The sequence below is a fragment of the Stenella coeruleoalba genome (assembly GCF_951394435.1).
Source record: "Stenella coeruleoalba genome assembly, chromosome: 7".
Taxonomy (NCBI): Eukaryota; Metazoa; Chordata; class Mammalia; order Artiodactyla; family Delphinidae; genus Stenella; species Stenella coeruleoalba.
The window spans coordinates 2,120,264-2,144,299 of record NC_137153.1 but is presented as its reverse complement, the minus strand read 5'-3'; the positions used below and the strand labels follow the sequence as shown (position 1 = coordinate 2,144,299).

At 43.8% G+C, this 24,036-nt stretch overlaps 1 long non-coding RNA gene across 5 annotated transcripts in view; it reads left to right on the top strand.

Moving 5' to 3' along the window:
* The window catches only part of LOC307189637, a 2,307,304-nt gene that overhangs the window by 1,894,447 nt on the left and 388,821 nt on the right, over positions 1-24,036 (top strand). Inside the window, exon 11 of one of the 5 annotated variants that reach the window (XR_013829234.1) lies at positions 8,103-8,170. The exons of the other annotated variants lie outside the window; for them this stretch is intronic. This is a non-coding gene — a long non-coding RNA (uncharacterized lncRNA). Of the gene's footprint in view, positions 1-8,102; positions 8,171-24,036 lie in introns of those variants that run through there. 5 annotated transcript variants of the gene reach the window in all.

Genomic DNA, 24,036 nt, shown 5'->3' with positions numbered 1-24,036 from the left:
CTTAAGGAACTTTATCTGTGCTCATTTCAATCTCTGGTTTTATGCAGCACCCCAACTCACCTTTAACCTTAAGCAAGCATAAGTTGGTTTTCTAAATTTGAGACCCTGTTCTGTTCTGTAATTCAGTTCCTGTGTAGGCAAGTTTACATTCCGTGTATTAGTGATATCTTATGATGTTTCTTTTTCTGTGTGACTTATTTCAGTTAGAATCATCATACCTGAATCCACTCATTGCGATGCTAAGGGCCTGATGACATAGATTTCATTGCTGAGTGATATTGCTTTGTAAGTGAATACCACAACTTCTTTATCCATTTTTCACTTTCTGCGATGTTGAACTTGTACTGTAAACGAGGTTCTTGTAAACAGAGCCGTTCCAAACTTTGGGGTGGCTGTGTCTTTTTGATTTTAATTTCCCTAAGCTATAGGACCATAAGTGGAAGTGCCCTAGGCTCTGTTGCTTTGTTTTTTAGATGTTTCAGGAAACACCATACACTTCTCCCAAGTGTCTGTTGGCAATTCACATCCCGCCCATCAGCATAACAAGGCTCCCAGTTCTCAATGGCCTGTTGCCTTTCTGGATTTTACACTTTTTTCAGATGGCCCTTTTGACCGGGGGGAAGTGAGACTTCATTGTAGTGCAGATTTCCTTTGCAAGCTTGCTTGGTTGGCCAAAAAGGGCGTATGCGTTTTTTCCTGAATATATTCAGGAAAAAACGCATACGCCCTTTTTGGCCAAGTGCATCATTGTGGACGTTCTGCCTCTTTTCCTATGCTTTCAATGCAATTCCAGTCTACCTCCTGAAATCGGTTTCCTGCAATGCTGCCCCGCTCTCAAGTCCTCTTGGCAGCCTTACTTCAGTCTATTTTTGGACGATAGCTGTCATTTATAACTCTGCAGGTTTGTGAATTACAGTGCCCCTGAGCTCCTTTCTTCAACTCGCTTTCTTGTGACCTGGCCGCAACACCGCAGGATGGCTTCAGGCCCTAATCTGGTTCCGGTACGGCACGCTGAGCCTTTGGTTATTTCCTCTTCCTGGTGGGAAATGAGAGTTAAATTTGCCCGTCCAGACACCTCCAGCTAGCCTCTCATTGGTTCTCGCTATTCCTGTTCATCTCCCGCAGAAATTGCAAACTGGGCCAAACAGGAGGTTAAAGGCACTGACTCTCCAAGTGGGGAGAGTGTTAGTAAAGCGTCTGGAATGTTGCACCCGAGTACCAGGGGAGGAAAACTGAGACATATTTGAACACGTCTCCCGTTCACATGGTTGATCATACTTGGGTTCCACATGCATGTTTTAGCTGAAGGAAGAATACCTTAAACCTGGAGAGTTAAGACCCGTGTAATGGGTACCATGCAATATGACTTCAAATGGTCTTCATTTGCTCACCGAACCTCTCCAATCCTATCACTGCTGCGTTTATGCCCCTGTACACATGCTTGATTCTCTTTCGGAGACATAGCAATCCATAGGTTTTTAAGATACTTACTAGTCAGGTACATTCTTAGGCGTTTAATATGCGGTGTTGAGTCCATTTCGTTGAGCAAGGAGTAGCTCTTGTCTATTCCATATTTGACTTAAGGAACTTTATCTGTGCTCATTTCAATCTCTGGTTTTATGCAGCACCCCAACTCACCTTTACCCTTAAGCAAGCATAAGTTGGTTTTCTAAATTTGAGACCCTGTTCTGTTCGGTAATTCAGTTCCTGTGTAGCCAAGTTTACATTCCGTGTATTACTGATATCTTATGATGTTTCTTTTTCTGTGTGACTTACTTCAGTTAGAATCATCATACCTGAATCCACTCATTGTGCTGCTAAGGGCCTGATGACACAGATTTCATTGCTGAGTGATATTGCTTTGTAAGTGAATAGCACAACTTCTTTATCCATTTTTCACTTTCTGCGATGTTGAACTTGTACTGTAAACGAGGTTCTTGTAAACAGAGCCGTTCCAAACTTTGGGGTGGCTGTGTCTTTTTGATTTTAATTTCCCTAAGCTATAGGACCATAAGTGGAAGTGCCCTAGGTTCTGTTGCTTTGTTTTTTAGATGTTTCAGGAAACACCATACACTTCTCCCGAGTGGTTGTTGGCAATTTACATCCCGCCCATCAGCATAACAAGGCTCCCAGTTCTCCATGGCCTGTCCTGCCTTTCTGGATTTTACAGTTTTTTCAGATGGCCCATTTGACCGGGGGGAAGTGAGACTTCATTGTAGTGCAGATTTCCTTTGCAAGCTTGCTTGGTTGGCCAAAAAGGGCGTATGCGTTTTTTCCTGAATATATTCAGGAAAAAACGCATACGCCCTTTTTGGCCAAGTGCATCATTGTGGACGTTCTGCCTCTTTTCCTATGCTTTCAATGCAATTCCAGTCTACCTCCTGAAATCGGTTTCCTGCAATTCTGCCCCGCTTTCAAGTCCTCTTGGCAGCCTTACTTCAGTATATTTTTGGACGATAGCTGTCATTTATAACTCTGCAGGTTTGTGAATTACAGTGCCCCTGAGCTCCTTTCTTCAACTCGCTTTCTTGTGACCTGGCCGCAACACCGCAGGATGGCTTCAGGCCCTAATCTGGTTCCGGTACGGCACGCTGAGCCTTTGGTTATTTCCTCTTCCTGGTGGGAAATGAGAGTTAAATTTGCCCGTCCAGACACCTCCAGCTAGCCTCTCATTGGTTCTCGCTATTCCTGTTCATCTTCCGCAGAAATTGCAAACTGGGCCAAACAGGAGGTTAAAGGCGCTGACTCTCCAAGTGGGGAGAGTGTTAGTAAAGCGTCTGGAATGTTGCACCCGAGTACCAGGGGAGGAAAACTGAGACATATTTGAACACGTCTCCCGTTCACATGGTTGATCATACTTGGGTTCCACATGCATGTTTTAGCTGAAGGAAGAATACCTAAAACCTGGGTAGTTGAAACCCGTGGAATGGGTACCATGCAATATGACTTCAAAGGGTCTTCATTTGCTCACCGAACCTCTCCAATCCTATCACTGCTGCGTTTATGCCCCTGTACACATGCTTGATTCTCTTTCGGAGACATAGCAATCCATAGGTTTTAAGATACTTACTAGTCAGGTACATTCTTAGGCGTTTAATATGCGGTGTTGAGTCCATTTCGTTGAGCAAGGAGTAGCTCTTGTCTATTCCATATTTGGCTTAAGGAACTTTATCTGTGCTCATTTCAATCTCTGGTTTTATGCAGCAACCCAACTCACCTTTACCCTTAAGCAAGCATAAGTTGGTTTTCTAAATTTGAGACCCTGTTCTGTTTTGGAATTCAGTTCCTGTGTAGCCAAGTTTACATTCCGTGTATTACTGATATCTTATGATGTTTCTTTTTCTGTGTGACTTATTTCAGTTAGAATCATCGTACATGAATCTACTCATTATGCTGCTACGGGCCTGATGACATAGATTTCATTGCTGAGTGATACTGCATTGTACGTAAGTACCACAAGTTCTTTATCCATTTTTCACTTTCTGCGATGTTGAACTTGTACTGTAAACGAGGTTCTTGTAAACAGAGCCGTTCCAAACTTTGGGGTGGCTGTGTCTTTTTGATTTTAATTTCCCTAAGCTATAGGACCATAAGTGGAAGTGCCCTAGGCTCTGTTGCTTTGTTTTTTAGATGTTTCAGGAAACACCATACACTTCTCCCGAGTGGTTGTTGGCAATTTACATCCCGCCCATCAGCATAACAAGGCTCCCAGTTCTCCATGGCCTGTCCTGCCTTTCTGGATTTTACACTTTTTTCAGATGGCCCTTTTGACCAGGGGGAAGTGAGACTTCATTGTAGTGCAGATTTCCTTTGCAAGCTTGCTTGGTTGGCCAAATAGGGCGTATGCGTTTTTTCCTGAATATATTCAGGAAAAAAACGCATATGCCCTTTTTGGCCAAGTGCATCATTGTGGACGTTCTGCCTCTTTTCCTATGCTTTCAATGCAATTCCAGTCTACCTCCTGAAATCGGTTTCCTGCAATTCTGCCCCGCTTTCAAGTCCTCTTGGCAGCCTTACTTCAGTCTATTTTTGGACGATAGCTGTCATTTATAACTCTGCAGGTTTGTGAATTACAGTGCCCCTGAGCTCCTTTCTTCAACTCGCTTTCTTGTGACCTGGCCGCAACACCGCAGGATGGCTTCAGGACCTAATCTGGTTCCGGCACGGCACGCTGAGCCTTTGGTTAATTCCTCTTCCTGGTGGGAAATGAGAGGTAATTTGCCCGTCCAGACACCTCCAGCTAGCCTCTCATTGGTTCTCGCTATTCCTGTTCATCTTCCGCAGAAATTGCAAACTGGGCCAAACAGGAGGTTAAAGGGACTGACTCTCCAAGTCGGGAGAGTGTTAGTAAAGCGTCTGGAATGTTGCACCCAAGTACCAGGGTACGAAAACTGAGACATATTTGAACACATCTCCCGATCACATGGTTGATCATACTCTAGGTTCCACATGCATGTTTTAGCTGAAGGAAGAATACCTTAAACCTGGGTAGTTGAAACCCGTGGAATGGGTACCATGCAATATGACTTCAAAGGGTCTTCATTTGCTCACCGAACCTCTCCAATCCTATCACTGCTGCGTTTATGCCCCTGTACACATGCTTGATTCTCTTTTGGAGACATAGCAATCCATAGGTTTTAAGATACTTACTAGTCAGGAACATTCTTAGGCGTTTAATATGGGGTGTTGAGTCCATTTCGTTGAGCAAGGAGTAGCTCTTGTCTATTCCATATTTGGCTTAAGGAACTTTATCTGTGCTCATTTCAATCTCTGGTTTTATGCAGCACCCCAACTCACCTTTAACCTTAAGCAAGCATAAGTTGGTTTTCTAAAGTTGAGACCCTGTTCTGTTCTGTAATTCAGTTCCTGTGTAGGCAAGTTTACATTCCGTGTATTAGTGATATCTTATGATGTTTCTTTTTCTGTGTGACTTATTTCAGTTAGAATCATCATACCTGAATCCACTCATTGCGATGCTAAGGGCCTGATGACATAGATTTCATTGCTGAGTGATATTGCTTTGTAAGTGAATACCACAAATTCTTTATCCATTTTTCACTTTCTGCGATGTTGAACTTGTACTGTAAACGAGGTTCTTGTAAACAGAGCCGTTCCAAACTTTGGGGTGGCTGTGTCTTTTTGATTTTAATTTCCCTAAGCTATAGGACCATAAGTGGAAGTGCCCTAGGCTCTGTTGCTTTGTTTTTTAGATGTTTCAGGAAACACCATACACTTCTCCCAAGTGTCTGTTGGCAATTCACATCCCGCCCATCAGCATAACAAGGCTCCCAGTTCTCAATGGCCTGTTGCCTTTCTGGATTTTACACTTTTTTCACATGGCCCTTTTGACCGGGGGGAAGTGAGACTTCATTGTAGTGCAGATTTCCTTTGCAAGCTTGCTTGGTTGGCCAAAAAGGGCGTATGCGTTTTTTCCTGAATATATTCAGGAAAAAACGCATACGCCCTTTTTGGCCCAGTGCATCATTGTGGACGTTCTGCCTCTTTTCCTATGCTTTCAATGCAATTCCAGTCTACCTCCTGAAATCGGTTTCCTGCAATTCTGCCCCACTTTCAAGTCCTCTTGGCAGCCTTACTTCAGTCTATTTTTGGACGATAGCTGTCATTTATAACTCTGCAGGTTTGTGAATTACAGTGCCCCTGAGCTCCTTTCTTCAACTCGCTTTCTTGTGACCTGGCCGCAACACCGCAGGATGGCTTCAGGCCCTAATCTGGTTCCGGCCCGGCATGCTGAGCCTTTGGTTAATTCCTCTTCCTGGTGGGAAATGAGAGTTAAATTTGCCCGTCCAGACACCTCCAGCTAGTCTCTCATTGGTTCTCGCTATTCCTGTTCATCTTCCGCAGAAATTGCAAACTGGGCCAAACAGGAGGTTAAAGGGACTGACTCTCCAAGTCGGGAGAGTGTTAGTAAAGCGTCTGGAATGTTGCACCCGAGTACCAGGGGAGGAAAACTGAGACATATTTGAACACGTCTCCCATTCACATGGTTGATCATACTCTGGGTTCCACATGCATGTTTTAGCTGAAGGAAGAATACCTTAAACCTGGAGAGTTGAGACCCGTGTAATGGGTACCATGCAATATATCTTCAAAGGGTCTTCATTTGCTCACCGAACCTCTCCAATCCTATCACTGCTGTGTTTATTCCCCTGTACACACGCTCGATTCTCTTTTGGAGACATAGCAATCCATAGGTTTTAAGATACTTACTAGTCAGGTACATTCTTAGGGGTTTAATATGGGGTTTTGAGTCCATTTCGTTGAGCAAGGAGTAGCTCTTGTCTATTCCATATTTGGCTTAAGGAACTTTATCTGTGCTCATTTCAATCTCTGGTTTTATGCAGCACCCCAACTCACCTTTCCCCTTAAGCAAGCATAAGTTGGTTTTCTAAATTTGAGACCCTGTTCTGTTCTGTAATTCAGTTCCTGTGTAGCCATGTTTCCATTCCGTGTATTACTGATATCTTATGATGTTTCTTTTTCTGTGTGACTTATTTCAGTTAGAATCATCATACCTGAATCCACTCATTGTGATGCTAAGGGCCTGATGACATAGAATTCATTGCTGAGTGATATTGCTTTGTAAGTAAATACCACAACTTCTTTATCCATTTTTCACTTTCTGCGATGTTGAACTTGTACTGTAAACGAGGTTCTTGTAAACAGAGGCGTCCCAAACTTTAGGGTGGCTGTGTCTTTTTGATTTTAATTTCCCTAAGCTATAGGACCATAAGTGGCAGTGCCCTAGGCTCTGTTGCTTTGTTTTTTAGATGTTTCAGGAAACACCATACACTTCTCCCGAGTGTCTGTTGGCAATTTACATCCCGCCCATCAGCATAACAAGGCTCCCAGTTCTCCATGGCCTGTCCTGCCTTTCTGGATTTTACACTTTTTTCAGATGGCCCTTTTGACCGGGGGGAAGTGAGACTTCATTGTAGTGCAGATTTCCTTTGCAAGCTTGCTTGGTTGGCCAAAAAGGGCGTATGCGTTTTTTCCTGAATATATTCAGGAAAAAACGCATACGCCCTTTTTGGCCAAGTGCATCATTGTGGACGTTCTGCCTCTTTTCCTATGCTTTCAATGCAATTCCAGTCTACCTCCTGAAATCGGTTTCCTGCAATGCTGCCCCGCTTTCAAGTCCTCTTGGCAGCCTTACTTCAGTCTATTTTTGGACGATAGCTGTCATTTATAACTCTGCAGGTTTGTGAATTACAGTGCCCCTGAGCTCCTTTCTTCAACTCGCTTTCTTGTGACCTGGCCGCAACACCGCAGGATGGCTTCAGGCCCTAATCTGGTTCCGGCCCGGCATGCTGAGCCTTTGGTTAATTCCTCTTCCTGGTGGGAAATGAGAGTTAACTTTGCCCGTCCAGACACCTCCAGCTAGCCTCTCATTGGTTCTCGCTATTCCTGTTCATCTTCCGCAGAAATTGCAAACTGGGCCAAACAGGAGGTTAAAGGGACTGACTCTCCAAGTCGGGAGAGTGTTAGTAAAGCGTCTGGAATGTTGCACCCGAGTACCAGGGGAGGAAAACTGAGACATATTTGAACACGTCTCCCGTTCACATGGTTGATCATACTCTGGGTTCCACATGCATGTTTTAGCTGAAGGAAGAATACCTTAAACCTGGAGAGTTGAGACCCGTGTAATGGGTACCATGCAATATAACTTCAAAGGGTCTTCATTTGCTCACCGAACCTCTCCAATCCTATCACTGCTGTGTTTATTCCCCTGTACACACGCTCGATTCTCTTTTGGCGACATAGCAATCCATAGGTTTTAAGATACTTACTAGTCAGGTACATTCTTAGGGGTTTAATATGGGGTTTTGAGTCCATTTCGTTGAGCAAGGAGTAGCTCTTGTCTATTCCATATTTGGCTTAAGGAACTTTATCTGTGCTCATTTCAATCTCTGGTTTTATGCAGCACCCCAACTCACCTTTCCCCTTAAGCAAGCATAAGTTGGTTTTCTAAATTTGAGACCCTGTTCTGTTCTGTAATTCAGTTCCTGTGTAGCCAAGTTTCCATTCCGTGTATTACTGATATCTTATGATGTTTCTTTTTCTGTGTGACTTATTTCAGTTAGAATCATCATACCGGAATCCACTCATTGTGATGCTAAGGGCCTGATGACATAGAATTCATTGCTGAGTGATATTGCTTTGTAAGTAAATACCACAACTTCTTTATCCATTTTTCACTTTCTGCGATGTTGAACTTGTACTGTAAACGAGGTTCTTGTAAACAGAGGCGTCCCAAACGTTAGGGTGGCTGTGTCTTTTTGATTTTAATTTCCCTAAGCTATAGGACCATAAGTGGCAGTGCCCTTGGCTCTGTTGCTTTGTTTTTTAGATGTTTCAGGAAACACCATACACTTCTCCCGAGTGTCTGTTGGCAATTTACATCCCGCCCATCAGCATAACAAGGCTCCCAGTTCTCCATGGCCTGTCCTGCCTTTCTGGATTTTACACTTTTCTCAGATGGCCCTTTTGACCGGGGGGAAGTGAGACTTCATTGTAGTGCAGATTTCCTTTCCAAGCTTGCTTGGTTGGCCAAAAAGGGCGTATGCGTTTTTTCCTGAATATATTCAGGAAAAAACGCATACGCCCTTTTTGGCCAAGTGCATCATTGTGGACGTTCTGCCTCTTTTCCTATGCTTTCAATGCAATTCCAGTCTACCTCCTGAAATCGGTTTCCTGCAATTCTGCCCCGCTTTCAAGTCCTCTTGGCAGCCTTACTTCAGTCTATTTTTGGACGATAGCTGTCATTTATAACTCTGCAGGTTTGTGAATTACAGTGCCCCTGAGCTCCTTTCTTCAACTCGCTTTCTTGTGACCTGGCCGCAACACCGCAGGATGGCTTCAGGCCCTAATCTGGTTCCGGCACGGCACGCTGAGCCTTTGGTTATTTCCTCTTCCTGGTGGGAAATGAGAGTTAAATTTGCCCGTCCAGACACCTCCAGCTAGCCTCTCATTGGTTCTCGCTATTCCTGTTCATCTTCCGCAGAAATTGCAAACTGGGCCAAACAGGAGGTTAAAGGGACTGACTCTCCAAGTCGGGAGAGTGTTAGTAAAGCGTCTGGAATGTTGCACCCGAGTACCAGGGTACGAAAACTGAGACATATTTGAACACGTCTCCCGATCACATGGTTGATCATACTCTAGGTTCCACATGCATGTTTTAGCTGAAGGAAGAATACCTTAAACCTGGGTAGTTGAAACCCGTGGAATGGGTACCATGCAATATGACTTAAAAGGGTCTTCATTTGCTCACCGAACCTCTCCAATCCTATCACTGCTGCGTTTATGCCCCTGTACACATGCTTGATTCTCTTTCGGAGACATAGCAATCCATAGGTTTTAAGATACTTACTAGTCAGGTACATTCTTAGGCGTTTAATATGCGGTGTTGAGTCCATTTCGTTGAGCAAGGAGTAGCTCTTGTCTATTCCATATTTGACTTAAGGAACTTTATCTGTGCTCATTTCAATCTCTGGTTTTATAGCAACCCAACTCACCTTTACCCTTAAGCAAGCATAAGTTGGTTTTCTAAATTTGAGTCCCTGTTCTGTTCTGTAATTCAGTTCCTGTGTAGCCAAGTTTACATTCCGTGTATTACTGATATCTTATGATGTTTCTTTTTCTGTGTGACTTACTTCAGTTAGAATCATCATACCTGAATCCACTCATTGTGCTGCTACGGGCCTGATGACACAGATTTCATTGCTGAGTGATATTGCTTTGTAAGTAAATACCACAACTTCTTTATCCATTTTTCACTTTCTGCGATGTTGAACTTGTACTGTAAACGAGGTTCTTGTAAACAGAGCCGTTCCAAACTTTGGGCTGGCTGTGTCTTTTTGATTTTAATTTCCCTAAGCTATAGGACCATAAGTGGCAGTGCCCTAGGCTCTGTTGCTTTGTTTTTTAGATGTTTCAGGAAACACCATACACTTCTCCCGAGTTGTTGTTGCAATTTACATCCCGTCCATCAGCATAACAAGGCTCCCAGTTCTCCAAGGCCTGTCCTGCCTTTCTGGATTTTACACTTTTTTCAGATGGCCCTTTTGACCGGGGGGAAGTGAGACTTCATTGTAGTGCAGATTTCCTTTGCAAGCTTGCTTGGTTGGCCAAAAAGGGCGTATGCGTTTTTTCCTGAATATATTCAGGAAAAAACGCATACGCCCTTTTTGGCCAAGTGCATCATTGTGGACGTTCTGCCTCTTTTCCTATGCTTTCAATGCAATTCCAGTCTACCTCCTGAAATCGGTTTCCTGCAATTCTGCCCCGCTTTCAAGTCCTCTTGGCAGCCTTACTTCAGTCTATTTTTGGACGATAGCTGTCATTTATAACTCTGCAGGTTTGTGAATTACAGTGCCCCTGAGCTCCTTTGTTCAACTCGCTTTCTTTTGAGCTGGCCGCAACACCGCAGGATGGCTTCAGGCCCTAATCTGGTTCCGGTACGGCACGCTGAGCCTTTGGTTATTTCCTCTTCCTGGTGGGAAATGAGAGTTAAATTTGCCCGTCCAGGCACCTCCAGCTAGCCTCTCATTGGTTCTCGCTATTCCTGTTCATCTTCCGCAGAAATTGCAAACTGGGCCAAACAGGAGGTTAAAGGCACTGACTCTCCAAGTGGGGAGAGTGTTAGTAAAGCGTCTGGAATGTTGCACCCGAGTACCAGGGGAGGAAAACTGAGACATATTTGAACACGTCTCCCGTTCACATGGTTGATCATACTTGGGTTCCACATGCATGTTTTAGCTGAAGGAAGAATACCTAAAACCTGGGTAGTTGAAACCCGTGGAATGGGTACCATGCAATATGACTTCAAAGGGTCTTCATTTGCTCACCGAACCTCTCCAATCCTATCACTGCTGCGTTTATGCCCCTGTACACATGCTTGATTCTCTTTTGGAGACATAGCAATCCATAGGTTTTAAGATACTTACTAGTCAGGTACATTCTTAGGCTTTTAATATGCGGTGTTGAGTCCATTTCGTTGAGCAAGGAGTAGCTCTTGTCTATTCCATATTTGGCTTAAGGAACTTTATCTGTGCTCATTTCAATCTCTGATTTTATGCAGCAACCCAACTCACCTTTACCCTTAAGCAAGCATAAGTTGGTTTTCTAAATTTGAGACCCTGTTCTGTTTTGGAATTCAGTTCCTGTGTAGCCAAGTTTACATTCCGTGTATTACTGATATCTTATGATGTTTCTTTTTCTGTGTGACTTATTTCAGTTAGAATCATCGTACCTGAATCTACTCATTATGCTGCTACGGGCCTGATGACATAGATTTCATTGCTGAGTGATACTGCATTGTACGTAAGTACCACAAGTTCTTTATCCATTTTTCACTTTCTGCGATGTTGAACTTGTACTGTAAACGAGGTTCTTGTAAACAGAGCCGTTCCAAACTTTGGGGTGGCTGTGTCTTTTTGATTTTAATTTCCCTAAGCTATAGGACCATAAGTGGAAGTGCCCTAGGCTCTGTTGCTTTGTTTTTTAGATGTTTCAGGAAACACCATACACTTCTCCCGAGTGGTTGTTGGCAATTTACATCCCGCCCATCAGCATAACAAGGCTCCCAGTTCTCCATGGCCTGTCCTGCCTTTCTGGATTTTACACTTTTTTCAGATGGCCCTTTTGACCGGGGGGAAGTGAGACTTCATTGTAGTGCAGATTTCCTTTGCAAGCTTGCTTGGTTGGCCAAAAAGGGCGTATGCGTTTTTTCCTGAATATATTCAGGAAAAAACGCATACGCCCTTTTTGGCCAAGTGCATCATTGTGGACGTTCTGCCTCTTTTCCTATGCTTTCAATGCAATTCCAGTCTACCTCCTGAAATCGGTTTCCTGCAATTCTGCCCCGCTTTCAAGTCCTCTTGGCAGCCTTACTTCAGTCTATTTTTGGACGATAGCTGTCATTTATAACTCTGCAGGTTTGTGAATTACAGTGCCCGTGAGCTCCTTTCTTCAACTCGCTTTCTTTTGAGCTGGCCGCAACACTGCAGGATGGCTTCAGGACCTAATCTGGTTCCGGTACGGCACGCTGAGCCTTTGGTTATTTCCTCTTCCTGGTGGGAAATGAGAGTTAAATTTGCCCGTCCAGACACCTCCAGCTAGCCTCTCATTGGTTCTCGCTATTCCTGTTCATCTTCCGCAGAAATTGCAAACTGGGCCAAACAGGAGGTTAAAGGCGCTGACTCTCCAAGTGGGGAGAGTGTTAGTAAAGCGTCTGGAATGTTGCACCCGAGTACCAGGGGAGGAAAACTGAGACATATTTGAACACGTCTCCCGTTCACATGGTTGATCATACTTGGGTTCCACATGCATGCTTTAGCTGAAGGAAGAATACCTTAAACCTGGAGAGTTAAGACCCGTGTAATGGGTACCATGCAATATGACTTCAAAGGGTCTTCATTTGCTCACCGAACCTCTCCAATCCTATCACTGCTGCGTTTATGCCCCTGTACACACGCTTGATTCTCTTTTGGAGACATAGCAATCCATAGGTTTTAAGATACTTACTAGTCAGGTACATTCTTAGGCGTTTAATATGGGGTGTTGAGTCCATTTCGTTGAGCAAGGAGTAGCTCTTGTCTATTCCATATTTGGCTTAAGGAACTTTATCTGTGCTCATTTCAATCTCTGGTTTTATGCAGCACCCCAACTCACCTTTACCCTTAAGCAAGCATAAGTTGGTTTTCTAAATTTGAGACCCTGTTCTGTTCTGTAATTCAGTTCCTGTGTAGCCAAGTTTACATTCCGTGTATTACTGATATCTTATGATGTTTCTTTTTCTGTGTGACTTACTTCAGTTAGAATCATCATACCTGAATCCACTCATTGTGCTGCTAAGGGCCTGATGACACAGATTTCATTGCTGAGTGATATTGCTTTGTAAGTAAATACCACAACTTCTTTATCCATTTTTCAATTTCTGCGATGTTGAACTTGTGCTGTAAACGAGGTTCTTGTAAACAGAGCCGTTCCAAACTTTGGGGTGGCTGTGTCTTTTTGATTTTAATTTCCCTAAGCTATAGGACCATAAGTGGAAGTGCCCTAGGCTCTGTTGCTTTGTTTTTTAGATGTTTCAGGAAACACCATACACTTCTCCCGAGTGGTTGTTGGCAATTTACATCCCGCCTATCAGCATAACAAGGCTCCCAGTTCTCCATGGCCTGTCCTGCCTTTCTGGATTTTACACTTTTTTCAGATGGCCCTTTTGACCGGGGGGAAGTGAGACTTCATTGTAGTGCAGATTTCCTTTGCAAGCTTGCTTGGTTGGCCAAAAAGGGCGTATGCGTTTTTTCCTGAATATATTCAGGAAAAAACGCATACGCCCTTTTTGGCCAAGTGCATCATTGTGGACGTTCTGCCTCTTTTCCTATGCTTTCAATGCAATTCCAGTCTACCTCCTGAAATCGGTTTCCTGCAATTCTGCCCCGCTTTCAAGTCCTCTTGGCAGCCTTACTTCAGTCTATTTTTGGACGATAGCTGTCATTTATAACTCTGCAGGTTTGTGAATTACAGTGCCCCTGAGCTCCTTTCTTCAACTCGCTTTCTTGTGACCTGGCCGCAACACCGCAGGATGGCTTCAGGACCGAATCTGGTTCCGGCATGGCATGCTGAGCCTTTGGTTAATTCCTCTTCCTGGTGGGAAATGAGAGTTAAATTTGCCCGTCCAGACACCTCCAGCTAGCCTCTCATTGGTTCTCGCTATTCCTGTTCATCTTCCGCAGAAATTGCAAACTGGGCCAAACAGGAGGTTAAAGGGACTGACTCTCCAAGTCGGGAGAGTGTTAGTAAAGCGTCTGGAATGTTGCACCCAAGTACCAGGGTACGAAAACTGAGACATATTTGAACACGTATCCCGATCACATGGTTGATCATACTCTAGGTTCCACATGCATGTTTTAGCTGAAGGAAGAATACCTTAAACCAGGGTAGTTGAAACCTGTGGAATGGGTACCATGCAATATGACTTCAAAGGGTCTTCATTTGCTCACCGAACCTCTCCAATCCTATCACTGCTGCGTTTATGCCCCTGTACACATGCTTGATTCTCTTTTGGAGACATAGCAATCCATAGGTTTTAAGATACTTACTAGTCAGGAACATTCTTAGGCGTTTAATATGGGGTGTTGAGTCCATTTCGTTGAGCAAGGAGTAGCTCTTGTCTATTCCATATTTGGCTTAAGGAACTTTATCTGTGCTCATTTCAATCTCTGGTTTTATGCAGCACCCCAACTCACCTTTACCCTTAAGCAAGCATATGTTGGTTTTCTAAATTTGAGACACTGTTCTGTTCTGTAATTCAGTTCCTGTGTAGGCAAGTTTACATTCCGTGTATTAGTGATATCTTATGATGTTTTTTTTTCTGTGTGACTTATTTCAGTTAGAATCATCATACCTGAATCCACTCATTGTGATGCTACGGGCCTGATGACATAGATTTCATTGCTGAGTGATATTGCTTTGTAAGTGAATACCACAACTTCTTTATCCATTTTTCACTTTCTGCGATGTTGAACTTGTACTGTAAACGAGGTTCTTGTAAACAGAGCCGTTCCAAACTTTGGGGTGGCTGTGTCTTTTTGATTTTAATTTCCCTAAGCTATAGGACCATAAGTGGAAGTGCCCTAGGTTCTGTTGCTTTGTTTTTTAGATGTTTCAGGAAACACCATACACTTCTCCCGAGTGGTTGTTGGCAATTTACATCCCACCCATCAGCATAACAAGGCTCCCAGTTCTCCATGGCCTGTCCTGCCTTTCTGGATTTTACACTTTTTTCAGATTGTCCTTTTGACCGGGGGGAAGTGAGACTTCATTGTAGTGCAGATTTCCTTTGCAAGCTTGCTTGGTTGGCCAAAAAGGGCGTATGCGTTTTTTCCTGAATATATTCAGGAAAAAACGCATACGCCCTTTTTGGCCAAGTGCATCATTGTGGACGTTCTGCCTCTTTTCCTATGCTTTCAATGCAATTCCAGTCTACCTCCTGAAATCGGTTTCCTGCAATTCTGCCCCGCTTTCAAGTCCTCTTGGCAGCCTTACTTCAGTCTATTTTTGGACGATAGCTGTCTTTTATAACTCTGCAGGTTTGTGAATTACAGTGCCCCTGAGCTCCTTTCTTCAACTCGCTTTCTTGTGAGCTGGCCGCAATACCGCAGGATGGCTTCAGGCCCTAATCTGGTTCCGGTACGGCACGCTGAGCCTTTGGTTATTTCCTCTTCCTGGTGGGAAATGAGAGTTAAATTTGCCCGTCCAGACACCTCCAGCTAGCCTCTCATTGGTTCTCGCTATTCCTGTTCATCTTCCGCAGAAATTGCAAACTGGGCCAAACAGGAGGTTAAAGGCGCTGACTCTCCAAGTGGGGAGAGTGTTAGTAAAGCGTCTGGAATGTTGCACCCGAGTACCAGGGGAGGAAAACTGAGACATATTTGAACACGTCTCCCGTTCACATGGTTGATCATACTTGGGATCCACATGCATGTTTTAGCTGAAGGAAGAATACCTTAATCCTGGAGAGTTGAGACCCGTGTAATGGGTACCATGCAATATGACTTCAAAGGGTCTTCATTTGCTCACCGAACCTCTCCAATCCTATCACTGCTGCGTTTATGCCCCTGTACACACGCTTGATTCTCTTTTGGAGACATAGCAATCCATAGGTTTTAAGATACTTACTAGTCAGGTACATTCTTAGGCGTTTAATATGGGGTGTTGAGTCCATTTCGTTGAGCAAGGAGTAGCTCTTGTCTATTCCATATTGGCTTAAGGAACTTTATCTGTGCTCATTTCAATCTCTGGTTTTATGCAGCACCCCAACTCACCTTTACCCTTAAGCAAGCATAAGTTGGTTTTCTAAATTTGAGACCCTGTTCTGTTCTGTAATTCAGTTCCTGTGTAGCCAAGTTTACATTCTGTGTATTACTGATATCTTATGATGTTTCTTTTCTGTGTGACTTATTTCAGTTAGAATCATCATACCTGAATCCACTCATTGTGCTGCTACGGGCCTGATGACACAGATTTCATTGCTGAGTGATATTGCTTTGTAAGTAAATACCACAACTTCTTTATCCATTTTTCACTTTCTGCGATGTTGAACTTGTACTGTAAACGAGGTTCTTGTAAACAGAGCCGTTCCAAACTTTGGGGTGGCTGTGTCTTTTTGATTTTAATTTCCCTAAGCTATAGGACCATAAGTGGAAGTGCCCTAGGTTCTGTTGCTTTGTTTTTTAGATGTTTCAGGAAACACCATACACTTCTCCCGAGTGGTTGTTGGCAATTTACATCCCACCCATCAGCATAACAAGGCTCCCAGTTCTCCATGGCCTGTCCTGCCTTTCTGGATTTTACACTTTTTTCAGATTGCCCTTTTGACCGGGGGGAAGTGAGACTTCATTGTAGTGCAGATTTCCTTTGCAAGCTTGCTTGGTTGGCCAAAAAGGGCGTATGCGTTTTTTCCTGAATATATTCAGGAAAAAACGCATACGCCCTTTTTGGCCAAGTGCATCATTGTGGACGTTCTGCCTCTTTTCCTATGCTTTCAATGCAATTCCAGTCTACCTCCTGAAATCGGTTTCCTGCAATTCTGCCCCGCTTTCAAGTCCTCTTGGCAGCCTTACTTCAGTCTATTTTTGGACAATAGCTGTCATTTATAACTCTGCAGGTTTGTGAATTACAGTGCCCCTGAGCTCCTTTCTTCAACTCGCTTTCTTTTGAGCTGGCCGCAACACCGCAGGGTGGCTTCAGGCCCTAATCTGGTTCCGGTACAGCACGCTGAGCCTTTGGTTATTTCCTCTTCCTGGTGGGAAATGAGAGTTAAATTTGCCCGTCCAGACACCTCCAGCTAGCCTCTCATTGGTTCTCGCTATTCCTGTTCATCTTCCGCAGAAATTGCAAACTGGGCCAAACAGGAGGTTAAAGGCGCTGACTCTCCAAGTGGGGAGAGTGTTAGTAAAGCGTCTGGAATGTTGCACCCGAGTACCAGGGGAGGAAAACTGAGACATATTTGAACATGTCTCCCGTTCACATGGTTGATCATACTTGGGATCCACATGCATGTTTTAGCTGAAGGAAGAATACCTTAAACCTGGAGAGTTGAGACCCGTGTAATGGGTACCATGCAATATGACTTCAAAGGGTCTTCATTTGCTCACCGAACCTCTCCAATCCTATCACTGCTGCGTTTATGCCCCTGTACACATGCTTGATTCTCTTTCGGAAACATAGCAATCCATAGGTTTTAAGATACTTACTAGTCAGGTACATTCTTAGGCGTTTAATATGCGGTGTTGAGTCCATTTCGTTGAGCAAGGAGTAGCTCTTGTCTATTCCATATTTGGCTTAAGGAACTTTATCTGTGCTCATTTCAATCTCTGGTTTTATGCAGCACCCCAACTCACCTTTCCCCTTAAGCAAGCATAAGTTGGTTTTCTAAATTTGAGTCACTGTTCTGTTCTGTAATTCAGTTCCTGTGTAGCCAAGTTTACATTCCGTGTATTACTGATATCTTATGATGTTTCTTTTTCTGTGTGACTTACTTCAGTTAGAATCATCATACCTGAATCCCTTCATTGTGCTGCTAAGGGCCTGATGACACAGATTTCATTGCTGAGTGATATTGCTTTGTAAGTAAATACCACAACTTCTTTATCCATTTTTCACTTTCTGCGATGTTGAACTTGTACTGTAAACGAGGTTCTTGTAAACAGAGCCGTTCCAAACTTTGGGGTGGCTGTGTCTTTTTGATTTTAATTTCCCTAAGCTATAGGACCATAAGTGGAAGTGCCCTAGGTTCTGTTGCTTTGTTTTTTAGATGTTTCAGGAAACACCATACACTTCTCCCGAGTGGTTGTTGGCAATTTACATCCCGCCCATCAGCATAACAAGGCTCCCAGTTCTCCATGGCCTGTCCTGCCTTTCTGGATTTTACACTTTTTTCAGATGGCCCTTTTGACCGGGGGGAAGTGAGACTTCATTGTAGTGCAGATTTCCTTTGCAAGCTTGCTTGGTTGGCCAAAAAGGGCGTATGCGTTTTTTCCTGAATATATTCAGGAAAAAACGCATACGCCCTTTTTGGCCAAGTGCATCATTGTGGACGTTCTGCCTCTTTTCCTATGCTTGCAATGCAATTCCAGTCTACCTCCTGAAATCGGTTTCCTGCAATTCTGCCCCGCTTTCAAGTCCTCTTGGCAGCCTTACTTCAGTCTATTTTTGGACGATAGCTGTCATTTATAGCTCTGCAGGTTTGTGAATTACAGTGCCGCTGAGCTCCTTTCTTCAACTCGCTTTCTTGTGACCTGGCCGCAACACCGCAGGATGGCTTCAGGCCCTAATCTGGTTCCGGTACGGCACGCTCAGCCTTTGGTTAATTCCTCTTCCTGGTGGGAAATGAGAGTTAAATTTGCCCGTCCAGACACCTCCAGCTAGCCTCTCATTGGTTCTCGCTATTCCTGTTCATCTTCTGCAGAAATTGCAAACTGGGCCAAACAGGAGGTTAAAGGCGCTGACTCTCCAAGTGGGGAGAGTGTTAGTAAAGCGTCTGGAATGTTGCACCCGAGTACCAGGGGAGGAAAACTGAGACATATTTGAACACGTCTCCCGATCACATGGTTGATCATACTCTAGGTTCCACATGCATGTTTTAGCTGAAGGAAGAATACCTTAAACCTGGGTATTTGAAACCCGTGGAATGGGTACCATGCAATATGATTTCAAAGGGTCTTCATTTGCTCACCGAACCTCTCCAATCCTATCACTGCTGCGTTTATGCCCCTGTACACATGCTTGATTCTCTTTCGGAAACATAGCAATCCATAGGTTTTAAGATACTTACTAGTCAGGTACATTCTTAGGCGTTTAATATGCGGTGTTGAGTCCATTTCGTTGAGCAAGGAGTAGCTCTTGTCTATTCCATATTTGGCTTAAGGAACTTTATCTGTGCTCATTTCAATCTCTGGTTTTATGCAGCACCCCAACTCACCTTTACCCTTAAGCAAGCATAAGTTGGTTTTCTAAATTTGAGACCCTGTTCTGTTCTGTAATTCAGTTCCTGTGTAGCCAAGTTTACATTCCGTGTATTACTGATATCTTATGATGTTTCTTTTTCTGTGTGACTTACTTCAGTTAGAATCATCATACCTGAATCCACTCATTGTGCTGCTAAGGGCCTGATGACACAGATTTCATTGCTGAGTGATATTGCTTTGTAAGTAAATACCACAACTTCTTTATCCATTTTTCACTTTCTGCGATGTTGAACTTGTACTGTAAACGAGGTTCTTGTAAACAGAGGCGTCCCAAACTTTGGGGTGGCTGTGTCTTTTTGATTTTAATTTCCCTAAGCTATAGGACCATAAGTGGCAGTGCCCTAGGCTCTGTTGCTTTGTTTTTTAGATGTTTCAGGAAACACCATACACTTCTCCCAAGTGTCTGTTGGCAATTTACATCCCGCCCATCAGCATAACAAGGCTCCCAGTTCTCCATGGCCTGTCCTGCCTTTCTGGATTTTACACTTTTTTCAGATGGCCCTTTTGACCGGGGGGAAGTGAGACTTCATTGTAGTGCAGATTTCCTTTGCAAGCTTGCTTGGTTGGCCAAAAAGGGCGTATGCGTTTTTTCCTGAATATATTCAGGAAAAAACGCATACGCCCTTTTTGGCCAAGTGCATCATTGTGGACGTTCTGACTCTTTTCCTATGCTTTCAATGCAATTCCAGTCTACCTCCTGAAATCGGTTTCCTGCAATTCTGCCCCGCTTTCAAGTCCTCTTGGCAGCCTTACTTCAGTCTATTTTTGGACGATAGCTGTCATTTATAACTCTGCAGGTTTGTGAATTACAGTGCCCCTGAGCTCCTTTCTTCAACTCGCTTTCTTTTGAGCTGGCCGCAACACCGCAGGATGGCTTCAGGCCCTAATCTGGTTCCGGCCCGGCACGCTGAGCCTTTGGTTAATTCCTCTTCCTGGTGGGAAATGAGAGTTAAATTTGCCCGTCCAGACACCTCCAGCTAGCCTCTCATTGGTTCTCGCTATTCCTGTTCATCTTCCGCAGAAATTGCAAACTGGGCCAAACAGGAGGTTAAAGGCGCTGACTCTCCAAGTGGGGAGAGTGTTAGTAAAGCGTCTGGAATGTTGCACCCGAGTACCAGGGGAGGAAAACTGAGACATATTTGAACACGTCTCCCGTTCACATGGTTGATCATACTTGGGATCCACATGCATGTTTTAGCTGAAGGAAGAATACCTTAAACCTGGAGAGTTGAGACCCGTGTAATGGGTAGCATGCAATATGACTTCAAAGGGTCTTCATTTGCTCACCGAACCTCTCCAATCCTATCACTGCTGCGTTTATGCCCCTGTACACACGCTTGATTCTCTTTTGGAGACATAGCAATCCATAGGTTTTAAGATACTTACTAGTCAGGTACATTCTTAGGCGTTTAATATGGGGTGTTGAGTCCATTTCGTTGAGCAAGGAGTAGCTCTTGTCTATTCCATATTTGGCTTAAGGAACTTTATCTGTGCTCATTTCAATCTCTGGTTTTATGCAGCACCCCAACTCACCTTTACCCTTAAGCAAGCATAAGTTGGTTTTCTAAATTTGAGACCCTGTTCTGTTCTGTAATTCAGTTCCTGTGTAGCCAAGTTTACATTCTGTGTATTACTGATATCTTATGATGTTTCTTTTCTGTGTGACTTATTTCAGTTAGAATCATCATACCTGAATCCACTCATTGTGCTGCTACGGGCCTGATGACACAGATTTCATTGCTGAGTGATATTGCTTTGTAAGTAAATACCACAAGTTCTTTATCCATTTTTCACTTTCTGCGATGTTGAACTTGTACTGTAAACGAGGTTCTTGTAAACAGAGCCGTTCCAAACTTTGGGGTGGCTGTGTCTTTTTGATTTTAATTTCCCTAAGCTATAGGACCATAAGTGGAAGTGCCCTAGGTTCTGTTGCTTTGTTTTTTAGATGTTTCAGGAAACACCATACACTTCTCCCGAGTGTCTGTTGGCAATTTACATCCCGCCCATCAGCATAACAAGGCTCCCAGTTCTCCATGGCCTGTCCTGCCTTTCTGGATATTACACTTTTTTCAGATGGCCCTTTTGACCGGGGGGAAGTGAGACTTCATTGTAGTGCAGATTTCCTTTGCAAGCTTGCTTGGTTGGCCAAAAAGGGCGTATGCGTTTTTTCCTGAATATATTCAGGAAAAAACGCATACGCCCTTTTTGGCCAAGTGCATCATTGTGGACGTTCTGCCTCTTTTCCTATGCTTTCAATGCAATTCCAGTCTACCTCCTGAAATCGGTTTCCTGCAATTCTGCCCCGCTTTCAAGTCCTCTTGGCAGCCTTACTTCAGTCTATTTTTGGACGATAGCTGTCATTTATAACTCTGCAGGTTTGTGAATTACAGTGCCCCTGAGCTCCTTTCTTCAACTCGCTTTCTTTTGAGCTGGCCGCAACACCGCAGGGTGGCTTCAGGCCCTAATCTGGTTCCGGTACGGCACGCTGAGCCTTTGGTTATTTCCTCTTCCTGGTGGGAAATGAGAGTTAAATTTGCCCGTCCAGACACCTCCAGCTAGCCTCTCATTGGTTCTCGCTATTCCTGTTCATCTTCCGCAGAAATTGCAAACTGGGCCAAACAGGAGTTTAAAGGCGCTGACTCTCCAAGTGGGGAGAGTGTTAGTAAAGCGTCTGGAATGTTGCACCCGAGTACCAGGGGAGGAAAACTGAGACATATTTGAACACGTCTCCCGTTCACATGGTTGATCATACTTGGGATCCACATGCATGTTTTAGCTGAAGGAAGAATACCTTAAACCTGGAGAGTTGAGACCCGTGTAATGGGTACCATGCAATATGACTTCAAAGGGTCTTCATTTGCTCACCGAACCTCTCCAATCCTATCACTGCTGCGTTTATGCCCCTGTACACACGCTTGATTCTCTTTTGGAGACATAGCAATCCCTAGGTTTTAAGATACTTACTAGTCAGGTACATTCTTAGGCGTTTAATATGGGGTGTTGAGTCCATTTCGTTGAGCAAGGAGTAGCTCTTGTCTATTCCATATTTGGCTTAAGGAACTTTATCTGTGCTCATTTCAATCTCTGGTTTTATGCAGCACCCCAACTCACCTTTACCCTTAAGCAAGCATAAGTTGGTTTTCTAAATTTGAGACCCTGTTCTGTTCTGTAATTCAGTTCCTGTGTAGCCAAGTTTACATTCTGTGTATTACTGATATCTTATGATGTTTCTTTTCTGTGTGACTTATTTCAGTTAGAATCATCATACCTGAATCCACTCATTGTGCTGCTACGGGCCTGATGACACAGATTTCATTGCTGAGTGATATTGCTTTGTAAGTAAATACCACAACTTCTTTATCCATTTTTCACTTTCTGCGATGTTGAACTTGTACTGTAAACGAGGTTCTTGTAAACAGAGCCGTTCCAAACTTTGGGGTGGCTGTGTCTTTTTGATTTTAATTTCCCTAAGCTATAGGACCATAAGTGGAAGTGCCCTAGGTTCTGTTGCTTTGTTTTTTAGATGTTTCAGGAAACACCATACACTTCTCCCGAGTGTCTGTTGGCAATTTACATCCCGCCCATCAGCATAACAAGGCTCCCAGTTCTCCATGGCCTGTCCTGCCTTTCTGGATATTACACTTTTTTCAGATGGCCCTTTTGACCGGGGGGAAGTGAGACTTCATTGTAGTGCAGATTTCCTTTGCAAGCTTGCTTGGTTGGCCAAAAAGGGCGTATGCGTTTTTTCCTGAATATATTCAGGAAAAAACGCATACGCCCTTTTTGGCCAAGTGCATCATTGTGGACGTTCTGCCTCTTTTCCTATGCTTTCAATGCAATTCCAGTCTACCTCCTGAAATCGGTTTCCTGCAATTCTGCCCCGCTTTCAAGTCCTCTTGGCAGCCTTACTTCAGTCTATTTTTGGACGATAGCTGTCATTTATAACTCTGCAGGTTTGTGAATTACAGTGCCCCTGAGCTCCTTTCTTCAACTCGCTTTCTTGTGAGCTGGCCGCAATACCGCAGGATGGCTTCAGGCCCTAATCTGGTTCCGGTACGGCACGCTGAGCCTTTGGTTATTTCCTCTTCCTGGTGGGAAATGAGAGTTAAATTTGCCCGTCCAGACACCTCCAGCTAGCCTCTCATTGGTTCTCGCTATTCCTGTTCATCTTCCGCAGAAATTGCAAACTGGCCCAAACAGGAGGTTAAAGGTGCTGACTCTCCAAGTGGGGAGAGTGTTAGTAAAGCGTCTGGAATGTTGCACCCGAGTACCAGGGGAGGAAAACTGAGACATATTTGAACACGTCTCCCGTTCACATGGTTGATCATACTTGGGATCCACATGCATGTTTTAGCTGAAGGAAGAATACCTTAAACCTGGAGAGTTGAGACCCGTGTAATGGGTACCATGCAATATGACTTCAAAGGGTCTTCATTTGCTCACCGAACCTCTCCAATCCTATCACTGCTGCGTTTATGCCCCTGTACACACGCTTGATTCTCTTTTGGAGACATAGCAATCCATAGGTTTTAAGATACTTACTAGTCAGGTACATTCTTAGGCGTTTAATATGGGGTGTTGAGTCCATTTCGTTGAGCAAGGAGTAGCTCTTGTCTATTCCATATTGGCTTAAGGAACTTTATCTGTGCTCATTTCAATCTCTGGTTTTATGCAGCACCCCAACTCACCTTTACCCTTAAGCAAGCATAAGTTGGTTTTCTAAATTTGAGACCCTGTTCTGTTCTGTAATTCAGTTCCTGTGTAGCCAAGTTTACATTCTGTGTATTACTGATATCTTATGATGTTTCTTTTCTGTGTGACTTATTTCAGTTAGAATCATCATACCTGAATCCACTCATTGTGCTGCTACGGGCCTGATGACACAGATTTCATTGCTGAGTGATATTGCTTTGTAAGTAAATACCACAACTTCTTTATCCATTTTTCACTTTCTGCGATGTTGAACTTGTACTGTAAACGAGGT